Source organism: Triturus cristatus, chromosome 10, assembly GCF_964204655.1.
Source record: "Triturus cristatus chromosome 10, aTriCri1.1, whole genome shotgun sequence".
In the NCBI taxonomy this organism is placed as follows: Eukaryota; Metazoa; Chordata; class Amphibia; order Caudata; family Salamandridae; genus Triturus; species Triturus cristatus.
The window spans coordinates 501348030-501361911 of record NC_140593.1 but is presented as its reverse complement, the minus strand read 5'-3'; the positions used below and the strand labels follow the sequence as shown (position 1 = coordinate 501361911).

Genomic DNA, 13882 nt, shown 5'->3' with positions numbered 1-13882 from the left:
AACCCGGATATACGGGGACTTAGATGGTCGCCCGAACACGAGGACCGCATTTCGCTATATGCTGATGACATCCTGTTGTATTTTGCCTCGCCCAAGAAATCACTGATAGTGGTCTGTGACGTTCTTACATCTTTCGGTAGGAATTCGGGTCTCGTCATCAACTGGAGTAAATCGTATCTATATGTTCTGAGTGGCGAGGTTCCACCGATCCCGCGAACTTGTTCGATCCAGATCGCTCAGCAGGGCTTCGTGTATCTGGGGATCTTTATCTCCACGGACTCCGCTTTGCGGTATGAGAGGAACCTGCTCCCCCCCCTAGCGCGCCTGCGGCGGGATGTAGAGGGCTGGCGGAGGCTGCCGCTCTCCCTCGTTGGGCGCGCTGCCTTGTTCAAAATGATGTCTCTTCCCCGGTTCCTCTACGCATTGCAGAATACTCTAGATTGGGTACCGGCCAAATACTTTCGGGAGATCGAAAGCCTCCAACGAACGTTGTTGTGGGACGGGCGGCCGCGAATAGCAATTGCTAAGTTGACGCTTCCATGGTATGATGGGGGTATTGCGCTTCCAGACATCCGACGCTACTATTGGGCCACCCAGCTGAGCACGATTAATCATGGTCTCTATGGCCCTGCCCTCAGCCCTGGTTATGTCATGGATAGGTGGTTGCTGCGTGGTGGTAACTATCACAGGGCGTTGTACTCGCGGTCCCTGGACTCGTCCCCCACGGGGCCCACTGGGGTGGCGGTGCGTGTGTGGAAGATGGCAAATGACTCGCTGGGCTGGAAGGATAGGCTCACCCTCGCTACCCCGCTGTTTGAATCTGAAAGATTGGGTAGGCTTTGGCATACAAAAGGTTTTGATAAATGGGACCTGATCGGCATCTCCAGGGTCGGAGATGTGCTGATTAAGGGGAGGGTGAAGTCCTTTGAAGAGTTGCAGAAGGAGTATGAGCTGGGGACTTCCGAGTTTTTCCGCTATGTTCAGGTGCGTCATGCCCTCCGGTCAGTCCTCGTGGAGGGTGAGAAGGTGCCTGAGTCCTCCCCTTTGGAGGACCGGATCCTTGATGGCCATATGCCTGAGAGCACGATCTCGCTCATCTACAAGAAATTGATAAACGTCCGGGCGGATACGCTTCTGGGGCTGCGGGACCAGTGGACTAGGGATGGACTCGAGTTGGATGACGAGGATTGGCAGTCTGCTGTTTCCTCTCCCAAGGAGGTTGCGATCCCGTCGCGTCTGAGGCTGGTGCAGCTCAAAATACTGCATCGAGTGTATGTGACGGGGCCAAGGCTGGTTCATATGGGATTCTCTGAGGAAGGCCTATGTAGGAGGGGATGTGGTATGGTGGGTACTTTCCTGCATATCATCTGGGAATGTGGTGTCATCACGGAATTCTGGAGGAGAGTCCATGCAGTGATGGGGGAGGTGACGGGCATTGCTATGCAGCCGGAAGCGCGGTGCTGTCTCCTGAATGTCTGGGGGCCCACTGATCACGATGCGGCACAGACCCAATGGGTGACTCTGGGTAACATGGTCGCTAAGAGAGACATCGCGCGATTGTGGGGCTCCGTGGGGCCCCCCACATTGACCACGTGGAAAGAAAATATGGATTGGAGTATGCTCAGGGAAAAGACAGTATATTGCGCTAGAGGCCGCCCTCGGAAGTGGCACGCCATCTGGGGGCGGTGGAATCAATACAGGGGGGGAATTTGTCTTGCCCCTGATTTGGATCCCCCCGAGGAACAGCTTTCTTCTTGACATTCTTTCCAGCCCAGTATATAAGATGTGATGATTAATTGACTTCTTGGGCCTCTGCTGTCCCCCTTCTTCCTCTTATCACAGTACTGTGACTGTTAGATGATTGGGGTCCGGCCTCCCCTGGGGGGCTATCACCATGGGCATTCAGTGTTCTTGCCTTGCTGGGGTTTGTTGTGTGTTTGTGTTTACTTAAAAATTGAATCTTTTCACTGCTCCTTTAATGCAATGTGGACGCTTCTTTGTCCTTCTCTATCGAAGCTGCCGAACCTCCGGGTTGTCGGCTGAATAGCTGTGTCCAGACTCTTGGAGAAATAAAGGTTTTTAAAAAAAAAAAAAAAAAACCTGGAGCACGCCATACAGGTGGCTTTGTCGTGGTTTGGAGAGAAGCACTTGTTGCACACCGGGTGCACGTCGAAGTGAGCATATTTAGCGTTGCAAAGAGGGCAACGCTTGAAGGGGCTATTCGATGTCTTTGGTTTCATTGTCGATCTTCATCGGCTCCGACGTCGAAGGGCAAATGGCTAACTTCGATGAAGCTACTCGGCGCCGAACGAAAACGATACCGACGAGTAATAGGCCTAAATACTCTAAGAGCTAAGATTAGGACATCCGAACCCAATGGCGGAAAAAAACAATCTAAGGATGGAGGGGATGCCCATGCGCACTGTAGTCCAGGGGAGGAGCCACCTATCTTGTGATACTTCGAAGACTCTTCCAGGACAACAATGTGCAATCATCCAGACCCAACACTAGGCGGCGATCTATGCACAGATATGAATTCAGCAGCCCACATGCCTCGAACATATATATATATAGATAAGACATCTTTCTCTAAATTGGTCTCTGATTTTTTATGGAATACGCCTCATTTATTGCCTCTGTGTGTGTGTCACCAAATGCTTAGCACTGCCCGCTGATACTCCTAACTGCTAGCCCACACTACCACAAAAGAGAGCATTTGGGATATCATTTATGCCTCTGTAAACCACCTGGGGTTTGCCCGGACTCTTTTCACAGTGTACCTATTTTTGGTCCACTATATTAAGAGCCAGCTTCCTACACATGGGAGAAGTCGGAGTTTAGGTAAGAGATCATGGGCGTATGCTCATCTCTGGAACAATTTTCACCCAACTCTATAAAAGAGGGTAAGGAGGAAATTACACTGTTGGAAGGTGAACTGCACTGCATGGTAATTCAGCCACAGAAGCAGAGGTATTTGTAGGAAAGTGCCCATCTTTCCATTGTTTCCCCCCATCTTTTTGCCTGATGTTGATGCTCTTTGACTAAGTGTGCCCTGGCGTCCTGCCAACCAGGTACCCAGGGCCTATGTTCTTTTCCTAAAAGTGTAGTGTTCCCAACCCAATTGGCAACTCTCTGGCCACATTTAAGTCCCTTGTAAAAGGTACTATAGGTACCAAGGGCACTGTGACCAGGGAAGATCTCGGAGGGCTGCAGCACATATTGTGCCACCCTTAAAGGCCCTGTACACCAACACAAACACACACACAGTAACACACACACACACACACACACACACACACACACACACCACTCCACCCCCCCCACCCACCCATTGCAAGCTGCGTGTTTTGGTGCAGAGCAAAGTGAAGAGTCGACATGGGACACATCCCTGTGTGCCATGCCTATAATCCACTGTCAATGACATAGGCAAGCCACCCCACTAGCTGGGTGCACTATACCACTGGTGAGGGTACAAGTGCATGAGCTTTGTACCCCTAAAGTGTCCAAGTCCATTCTTAGACATTGCAAGTGGAGTAAAATCATAAAGAGTATATGGTGTGGGAGGTTGTCATTACGAACTCCACAGCACCATAATTGCTTTACTGAAATCTTGGAAGTTTGATACCAAACTTCTCAGCATATTAAACCCACTCTGATGCCAGTGTGGGATTTAATACAAAATGCACACAGAGGGCATCTTAGAGCTGCCCCCTGAAAATCGACCTATCTCTAGTGTCCTGGATGACTGGCTGCTCGCCAGCTGCCATCCAGGGCATGTTTCTGGACCACTGAGTCAAGAGCCTCCCGCTGTCAGGGTCCTGAAACAAAGCGCAGAGGTGCCAAGCCTCTCTCCAGGATTGGCAGGTTCTACAAAGGGGAAGCTTAAAAGGCTTGCTACCTTTGTGAGCTGAACCACCCAGCAACTGGCCCCCACCAGTTCTGACCCCCACTTTGGGCGGGAGAGTAGGCAGGAAAACCAAGATAGGAGGCGAGGTGAGCCCATCTATCCCAACCCCACCCCTCAGGTGGGGGAGGAGAGGTGAAGCATAAATATCAGTCCCCACCATCTTGAAGATTGGGGTTGTGGGGGGTTGGGCAGCCTACCAGACAGAGGCTTAGGCTCCCCTTACACTTAGTAATTTAGTATTTAGGGGCAACCCGAACCTTCCCTCCTCAGACAGGAAGAAGGGCTGAAGAGCTGGGCTGAAGAAGAAGAGGAGGAGGACACCAACTGACTTGCTCCCGGCCCAACCAGCCTGTCCTGACCTCAACCTGCTTCAGCGGAATGCCGGTGTGTCCTGCAGCCAGCAGCCCCCCAGAACCCAGAGGACCTGCCCTGCCTTCCCTAACAAGACTGTCTCCCATAAGCACGGGATTTGCTCACCAACACACTCTGGCGCTAGCCAAATCCGCGAGTCTGAACCCCCTCAGCACCCGATACCCACGACCCGAGTTAGAGGGGCCAAACACCACAAGGAGGTCTCCCTGGCGATCCTGACCTGGGAGCTGGTGATCCCTGACGTACCTCAAGTCTCCCAACAACACCTCCAGCCCCTATCCAGAGGATCCCCCCGACTGCGACCAGAGCCGGTAAGGAAAACCCAACGCAAAAAGACACCCCTGCACCAGACACCCTACAGCCTTGGGTGGCCCAACAGACTGTCACGGTATCCCAACTTACCTCTGAACTCGGTGGTCGCCTCCAGAAGATCTGGAGCTTCTTTATTGAAACCAACAGGGCTCCCGACGTCAATCCAGCACCCGGCAGCCCCAGCGCCACCGTGGGTGCACCTTGTGTGGCATCTTGGATCCCCTTTTGTCCTAAGCTAAACCCTAGAAGCTTTGCTTCCACATCCAAGTGGCGTGTCCGTGAGCAGCCAGCAACTGGAAGCCAACTATCACCCATTGGATAACACTGGGCCTCAGCACTCTGCACCCGGCCGCCCTAGTGCTATTTGAGCGCATCCTTGACCCGGGGGGGAACCCTGGTTCTAACCCCAGAAATCCAACGCCCAAGACCGAGTACTTACCTTAAAACCAATAACCTGATTTTCTCCCATAGAACTGCATTGACTGTGGATTTGGAAATTGTATTGAACCTAAGAATCTGTTTTGAGAAAAACTGACTTACTTAACTTTTATGCAGGAATTGTCCCAGTGTGATAACTAGGCATTTCACATGGAGTAGAAAAAGTAATCTGAAAATTAATCTAAAAAGAAAGTACAAAGTAACTGAAAAGTAATTTTAACTGTTTCAGAACATTTGACCTACCTGTAACATAGCCAACTGCTTTCCATTGCATTCAACGGTATCATCCTTGAAAAGTATTATTTTACTTATCTGCACCAAGTTCTGCTTGGATTTAAAAATAAAATGCAACTATGAATTTTTTTATACAAAACAATTGGTCAGAGTTCAGTCTTTGAGTCTAAAATCATTTCATTCCTGAGTGTGTAAATGCTTAACACTATCCTCCGATACAGAATTACTGCTCACCCACACTACCACAAATAGAGTGTAAGGTATTATCTACTTTTACGTCTGTAAGCCTTTGGGGATCCACTGGACTCTATGCACACTATACCTTACTTTGGTATAGTATATTCAGAGCCATCTTCCTACAGTATTTAATTAAGGAACCTTTCTCCACCGGATCGTTACTACCAAGAGTAAAAAAAAAAGTTCTCTCCAATTGCTAACTGAGAGGTAGAGCCATTAAACGTTTGCTACATAGCCAAATAAACCACTGGCAAAAAGATATTTCTCATGACCCTGTGATGCTCACAAATTGGTTTTTCCAATGCTTTTATCCCCTCCCCAACAAGGCCTTCATGTGTGCACAAGCACAGAAGACCATCTTGTAATAAAAATAATCCTATAATGGGTGCAGTGCATGCCTATTCATTCATGAATGCATATGGTGGTCATCTTAGAATGCATTTTGAATTGCTTTTACAAAACACATTTTAAGATGGATGACATGCATTTAAATAGGAGCCATCTTGGATTTTTTTTAAAGCAAATGAAAAAGTACTGCAAAATGGCAGACATGCCATGGTTTAAAAAAGCATGCAAAGATAAAAGCTCACATGTAGAGCAGTGGTTGGTGGACAAAGCAAGAGGCCTGAGAGGTCAAGCGCACTCAGGGGCATGGCTAGTTTTTAAATGAAGATAGCAGGGCCGGAGTGAAAGCGGGTGTAGGAAGCTGGCTCATTATGTGATATATCAAGAAGTTGATATTCCGTGTAAATAGTCCAGGGGTTCCCTTGTAAGTGGACAGGGGCTTGCTATGCAATCCCAAATTGCTCTATTATGGGGAAGTGTTGTCGAGCAGTGTGAGAACGTGCATCTTTTTGCAGTGTTAGCCTCCACTTTTGATGTGTTTTCGGTTGTAGAGGATAGAGTCCCTGCCAACCAGGCCCCCTGTGCCAGTGCTTCTTCCCTAAAAACAAACACCCAATTGGTACTTCTACACCCTGTAAGTCCCTAGTAAATGATACCATGGGTACCTAGGGCCTGGGAGCTGAAGAAGGTCCCCTGGGACCTGCCCCTCACTGGGACCAGGACACTGCCCTTACAGCTTGCATGCGCTTGTGAGGGAGTTGGAGCCACCTTCATCAGGACCAAAAACCAAGGTTTGATCAAAGTCAAACAGGCGCATGAGCTGTGGGGTTATCTGGAATTATATTGAACTAGTCTTCTTCAGAGCCAGAGATCGTAACTGTCTCATAAAGAGTGCACAGAATGTCTGGTGGTATTTTGAAAAGTCAGCTTCCAAATCCTAGGTCGGTGCTCTTCTGCCCTGTAAACCGTTATCACTCGAACAGCGGTTTACAGGACAGAAGAGCACAGACCTTTGATCAAACATTAGTTTTTTGTCCTGATGAAGGTGGCTCCAACGCATTAACCACTGAAACGTGCGTAGACCTTTTTTCTACATAAGGGAATCCGACCAGGGACAGCAAACCAGAAAATAACTGGAAGCACAACTATCATAGAAAGGATTCTAATCTTGCTTATGTCCCTGCAAAATGCAAATAGGATCCCTTATATGTTTTACTTTGTGATACTGGTCATGATGTATGTATGGTAGTGTGAATGTAGTATCGATGAGAGGTTTGAATGTAGTGTTGATGAATGTTTTTCTGTGGAGCTATATAACATTTGTTTAAATGGTGTTTTTTAGACAAGGTCTATGTCAAAATTGCAAATATATGTATATCTAGTCTAGTGTGACAAAATAAACATAAATGTCAAGAAAATATTAAAAAATACAGAGAAATATACAGCTCAGAAATGCACTTTCGAAAATAAATACATATATTTTTGTATGAACTACTTATTCTGTAGAACTGTATTTTTCCTCCTCAGGGGAAACGTTCTGATTTATGAGACCCTACGGCCTGTAATTAAATTAAGAGGGTTAGTTTAGAGGTATTGTTTACTATTTTTCCTTTATCCCCCTCCTCTACGACCCAAAAGTACATAGGGGGTACCTTTCTCTCACAGTGAATAATAGATGGTGTAGTCATCACAGGTAAGGTGCCCATTGGCCCCACCAGCTACTCGCCTGAACTTCCCCTAAATCTAGCATTTAGGTGATGGCTCCCCAGACCTAGAAACCAGATCTGTGACAACCTAAGAAGCAAGAAGACGATCCTGCAGAGAAAACTGAATATGACAACTGCCTTGGCCACAGGCCTACCTGCTTGTCTCCAGCTTTTGTGAACCTGCAACCAGTCTTGCAGCCAAGCGACCTGAGAAGGACTGCTCCTTCGAAAAAGACTCCAATCTCCCATAGACAGTGGGCCTCTCCCATAGACAGTGGGCCTCTCCAAGAAGAAACAAACTCCAAGGACCCAGGCGGACCTGCGTCTCCTGCCCACTCTGCACCTGACGCCCACGACCTGAGTCTGAGTGGCTCACCTGTGCAGTGAAGTCTCGCCAACGATCCTGACCTTCTGTCCAGCGCAGGCTGACCTCCCCTGATCTCCACGCCGGCGCCTGCATTGTGAATCCAGAGGCTCTCCCTGTCCACTACTGGCTCCAGTAAGAAGACTCCAACGTCAAAAGTGTCAAGAATTCCTGTCATGCGAGGGGAGGAAAACGGTAACCAGCGTAAACGGACTACATCTCCCAGGATGCTTAGCGGTTGAGAGGTTATGTAAACAGGAGAGCTGTTACATAACTCAAGGAAAACACGCCCTTATGTAAACAGGAGAGCTGTTACATAACTCAAGGGAAAACACGCCCTTATGTAAACAGGAGAGCTGTTACATAACTCAAGGGAAAACACGCCCTTATGTAAACAGGAGAGCTGTTACATAACTCAAGGAAAACACGCCCTATAAAGGGAGGAACCGGGAGGTACAAGGCTGTCGGATATTGTGTTTACACCGACGTACCTGCTTCGTGAAGAGCAGTGTTCCGGAGTGGTGCTCCAGTAAGGCAAGAACGGAGGTAGGTCGAGTCGTTACTCCCTGGGCCGTGTCTTGCCCCATCGTCACCTGTGAAGGACCCGGAAGCTCTACCGGTCAACCATTGAGCTTCGCTTTTTGACTCGGCTGAGTCCAAGCGCAGTGGCGCTTTTGCTGGTTGGAGTCGTAACTCCCAGCCCGACCAGAGATACAGGGACTGCCAGCTGTAACGCACACCAGGAGGTGTTTGCCGCGTTACAGACTCGGAAGTCCACAGGATCGATCGAGCGGCTGCTCTCGGTTCAGTCTTCTTGCTTTTGATTGGGGTATCGGTGACGCATCACCAGGAGGTGACTCCGCGTCCCGGTGCAGTCGGAGGAAGAGGTTGAGCGGCTGCTCCCTTCAGGTAGAGACCCCGGCTGGGTGTTTCCCTGACTCCTCGATTCTCCCCAACACTCGTCGTGCCCCTCACAGCCTACCGATTGGCATTGTCGGCCATTTCATTTCTGCCCTCTGTTGGCATACGCCGGGATCGGCGTATATGCAGAGGACGGTTAGGACCATCCGTGCTGTGGGCTGGTAACGTACTTAGCCTGGAGGATTCCAGTGACTATAACTTTTGTTTATTCGTTGTATTGTTTTTGCCTTCATTAAAATAACTAACCCTTCACAAGTGGTTGCGTCCTCATTATCGTGTCTGTTAAACGATCCTGAGACGTTCAGGGCGTTACAAAAAGGCACCATTGCACCCAAAGCCCCTGGGCCTTGGTGAGCCATGACCCCCCCTAAATCTCTACTTACCCCTGCTGTCGTTGCATTTCCTCCTGTATCCTCTGTTGCCACGCCTGCAGCCTCTTTGCCTAAAGAAGAATCCCCATTGAAACGCATTGGGGACCAGACATCGAAATTGCACCCGCCCACCCCTGTGCCGCTGGTGGTTTATGTTTGGTGCGACTTTGTGGCCCCCACCCCTTGTGCTTAATCTAACCTCCAAAGCTTGGACCCAGCAACCGATCTACTTACCAGTGAGAAGTGTGGCTCCAGGCACCCCCGGTCTCTGTTGAAAAGCTTTAGGGTGGATTACGATTTTGAATTCTGCACCCGGCCACCCGTTTACTGCTGGTGGTGCAGTTTTGGTACCCACCTGACCCTTGGTGATGGCTGACTTTTGGTTCCAAACACTGGGATTGTAAGTGCATTAATTGCCTGCTTAACTGCGATAATGTTTTCCCCATAGGATAACATTGAACTGTGCTGAAAAAATTGTTGATTTTTCAAAGCAAAAAGTATTTTTAAATTTAAATCATAATTACCTTATTGTGAAGATCTTGGTCTTAAAATCAAGTACAAAGTATAATTTTCTGAAATGGTCTGGATTTCCTTCTTGTGTCGTGTGTCCATTATTGATGAATTGTGCAGTAAATGTCTTACACTCCTCTGTGTTAGGCCTATGGCTGCACGCCCACACTACTACTAATAGAGCACTTTGGGTTTTACATTGAGCCCTGTACACTTTTGGGGAACCCCTGGACTCTGTGCACGGTATAACGACCTTGTGGTAATGCCACGTACAGAGCCATCTTCCTACAAGCAGCCTTAGGCTTAAGACAAATGAGTGCAAGACATTTGCAAAATACACACGATTAATAAATGACAGCACGACTCAAGGAGGAGATCCACACCAATTTATAAAAATACCAAGTATCTTTATATACGATTTGGCATCAGAGAAATGTCGTTCAGGTAAGTGCTGCAATGCTATCCTATGGAAGTTCTGCAAACAGGTACAGGGCCAATCTCCAGGAGATAAATTGAGTGGTGGACAAGGTCCAAGGCAGCGCCAATAGTGCACCACCAGCGGCATGAGGGCAGCTGGGTCCAGTGTGCAAATCAGCATCTGGAGCCCAATGCGTTTCAATGGGGATCGATCTCTGTAAAAAGAAGCAGAAGGCTCTGGCTAGAAAGCCAGTCGTGGTGAACCAACAGGGCTTGTGAAGCTCAGGGACACCTGGGGTCCTCTTCTCTGTGGCCCAGGGATGACAGATGCAAAGGTGTCTTTAGTTGCCAGGCTTCTTTTACTGAGTGCAGTCAAGGGGGCTTGCGTGCAGAGGCTGCAGGCGACATTGGGGAGGTATGAGGGGTGAAACCACTATGGACTGGAGCTCTGGGGAACTTTATTGGTATTGGTGGCTCACTTCAACTTAGGCCAGAGAAGACAGGTGCAGTGGTGATTTCGGGTGTCAGGTTTTGGTGGTTCTGGAGGCCTCAGAGTATTTTCTTTTAAAGTTTTTGCAAGATGCAGGGAATAGTTCCACTGTTCCTCTGGAAGTCTTGGTCTTTTTTGTAGAACGAGTTGTCTGACGCAGGTTCGACATAGAATGGCAGAGAAGACAGCAGGGCTGGGGAAGAGCAAGGTGCCCTCTTCAGTCTTCTGTTTTTGCGGCTCTTCATATTCTTCTTCGCAGGTCATCAGGATCTGCTTCTCCGGTGGCAGGGCCTCCCCTAAATACTGAGTTTAGAGGCGCTAAGGGTATTAGCAAATGGGCTACTGACCCTTGGGGTAAGTATAACCCCTGTATGATCACTCCTTGTGGGAAGTGGGCATAAGCCGGTCCCAGAATTCATAGATATGCCATCACAAAGACAGCTACTTCTGCAAAATCATGTGCACCTGACAGTAGCCCAACTCTGGCCAGGATGGGGAGCTTTCTCTCCTTTGGAAGAGCCAGATTTGCATCCTAAACGCGGCAGCTTCTTTGAAGCTCCATGGCCTGAGGAGGCTAAACATCAGGTAATCCTGTAGGAGGGGGTATTACACCCTCTTTATGGACAGACTTTTTTTGTTTTGGGTCTCCTGAGAGCAAAGGCTTTCACCCTAGAAGGTCAGAACAGTGTTTCGGGTGGCAGCCTGACAGAAACCAGTCAGCAAGCACAACATAGGCTGGTAGGTTTTCAGAGGACACCTCTAGGGTGCCCTCTCAGTGCATGTATTGGTAAATCAGACACTGGCATCAGTGTGGGTTTACCAATACGAGATGTTTGATACCAAACATCCCTATTTTCAGTGAAGCCATCATGTAGCTGGGGAACTTGTTTTCACCATTGTCCAGCACATATTTTTCCATGGCTTCCGTGGTCACATGTACTAGCAGTAATGGAACTGACCAGCAAAGGGGAATATCTGCTCATGCAGGTATGCCCTCACATGTAGTACTAAGCACTCTGCAGTGGTGTGGGATTTAATCAAATATCTACATATTCGTGGGACAGATTGCTTCATAAATCTACTTGTCCTGTAAAAAAAGTCCACTTGTCCCTTTGGGGCCACGCTGTGCAGCCACAATTATGGCAAAATTCTCATTTCATAGGAGCTCTGATAATAGTCTGTTTATGAAAGGACTCATACTATAGAGGGGTTTGAATACGAGAGTCCCTTATTTTGCCGCCTTTCTGCAGATCTACATACTGGGGCTGGAGGTAGCAGTGAGCAATAGACCCAGGGTTGAAATGCCCTTTTGATCCTGTGCAAACCTACTAACTCCCATGTTTAGGGGTTTTCACTAGCTGCAGTCAGAGCTTACATTTCCTTTTCCCACTTTCACCCTAATAAAGGATGCTTGTTTCCGGTCCAGGGAAGACCTGCAGGCTGGACAGTTACCATCAGGAACCGGGTCAAGACTGATTTGTAATGGCTGGGTCTGAACTGAGGTGGCAAAGTGAGCGAAAGAACGATGATGGATTCAACCCAGATCTGTGACTGGGGGGGGGGGGGGGGGGGGGGGGGGGGACGGGGGGGGGGGGGAAGTGTCTGAAAAGGTTCAAGTGCTTCGTCCATCATCTTCTTGTGTTTCCTCTGCATTAATGAACCATAAATACAAGTTCTAACAGCATTGTCATATAGATACAAATTCTACCTTAACTGCAGACAATACCCTTCTCTGATCCATAATGTGGTACTGTACACTGGCAGCTGAAGGGTTAGAGAAGCAGGGAGTTGGGTTTACTTGTCCTAAGGACAAAATAAACATGAATAGAATGTTAACCTTGACCCCAAACAATATGTCCTGGGCGTCGTGCTATAGGAATTGCACTGCCATGCTTTAGGACTGTCAGGCCTGCTGTAGGGGTGACTTACAAGTATCACATGCAAGTGGCTGGGGACATCGCACACAGGGATGTGTGTCATGTCATGTTTTCACTTTTGTCTGCACCAAGACACGAAGCCTGCAATGGCAGTCTTGCATGTGCTTGGTGAGGGGTCCCTTAGGGTGGAACAATTTGTGCTGTAGCCCTTAGGGGGCCCTCTTTAGTATTTCAGGCCCTAGGTACCAGGGGTACCATTTACTAGGGACTTAGAGGGTGCTGAAGCTTTTGTCAATTGAGGGAACAATTGTACAGTTTTAGGAAAGACCACTGGTACTGGACTGGTGACCTGGTTAGTAAGAAACCAGTACACTTCAGTCAAAGGTGCATCAAATACTAGGTAAAACGTGGGGTGGGGTACTGCAAAAAAGTACCCAGATTCCTAAAGCCGAGCACGGGCAGATGGAAGAAACAAAGACAGGGAGAGGAAACACTCCCTCATGCACTGCAAGGTCATGACATCGGCAGTGAACGATACAAATCATCCAGTCAAACCACAAGACCGAAATCCTTTTTGGCAGGACAAACACAATAGGGTGTAAAGCCAACAAATCAGGAGAAGAGAATGGAGGTAAACAGCAAAGCCATTGAATCATGAGCAAGGGGAGGAACCAAAGTTGAATCTAAATCAATAAAGAAAACAATAGGTCTTTTGTCAACAAGCAGCTAAAGCTGTGTGTAGGCAAGATGTAAAAAGGACCAATTTGACAGGGTTGGCGTTCTAATGCTAAAAAAGCTTACGCACAAAATAACTGATATTATAACCACCAGTGCATGTAGACATACAGGAGTGTCTCAGATGAAGCAATGGTGGGGTAGAAGGGCTTGGTTTGGAACCACAGATAATTACACATCCACAACTGTCAGCTCAAAGGCCTTTGAGGCCAGTGGAAGTGAACTGTTCTAGAAATTATGGCAAGGGTGGGACACAAACAAAAAGAGGATAATATTTTTGTAATACACATGATTTAAGATATACGATCTCAGAACGAATGCATGTGCTCCTTTTAAAATAACAATCACACCAGCTACAAGACATCCACTAGTGTCCATTTTCTCCTTTGCTCGTCTTGCAAAGAATAGGACAGAGATTACCACACTGATCTTTCTTTAATATATTGCAATCATCATTCACTAGACTCTAGTGCAAGAATGCACAATATGACTGCATTATCCTACTGACCCAGAGCATGAAACAAATTGAGCTCAGACTGTGTTATTGAGAAGAAGACTCAACTAAGGAGTCTTTATTTGTTTAGAGATCGTAGCACAGCAAGTGTCATACTGACCATGAACCAATGGTCCAGGAAGCAACTGCGCA

The 13882-nt window shown here is 48.0% G+C and overlaps 1 protein-coding gene across 3 annotated transcripts in view; it reads right to left on the bottom strand.

Moving 5' to 3' along the window:
• The window catches only part of NCAPG2 (non-SMC condensin II complex subunit G2), a 403487-nt gene that overhangs the window by 227300 nt on the left and 162305 nt on the right, over positions 1-13882 (bottom strand). The gene's annotated exons all lie outside the window — the stretch shown is intronic.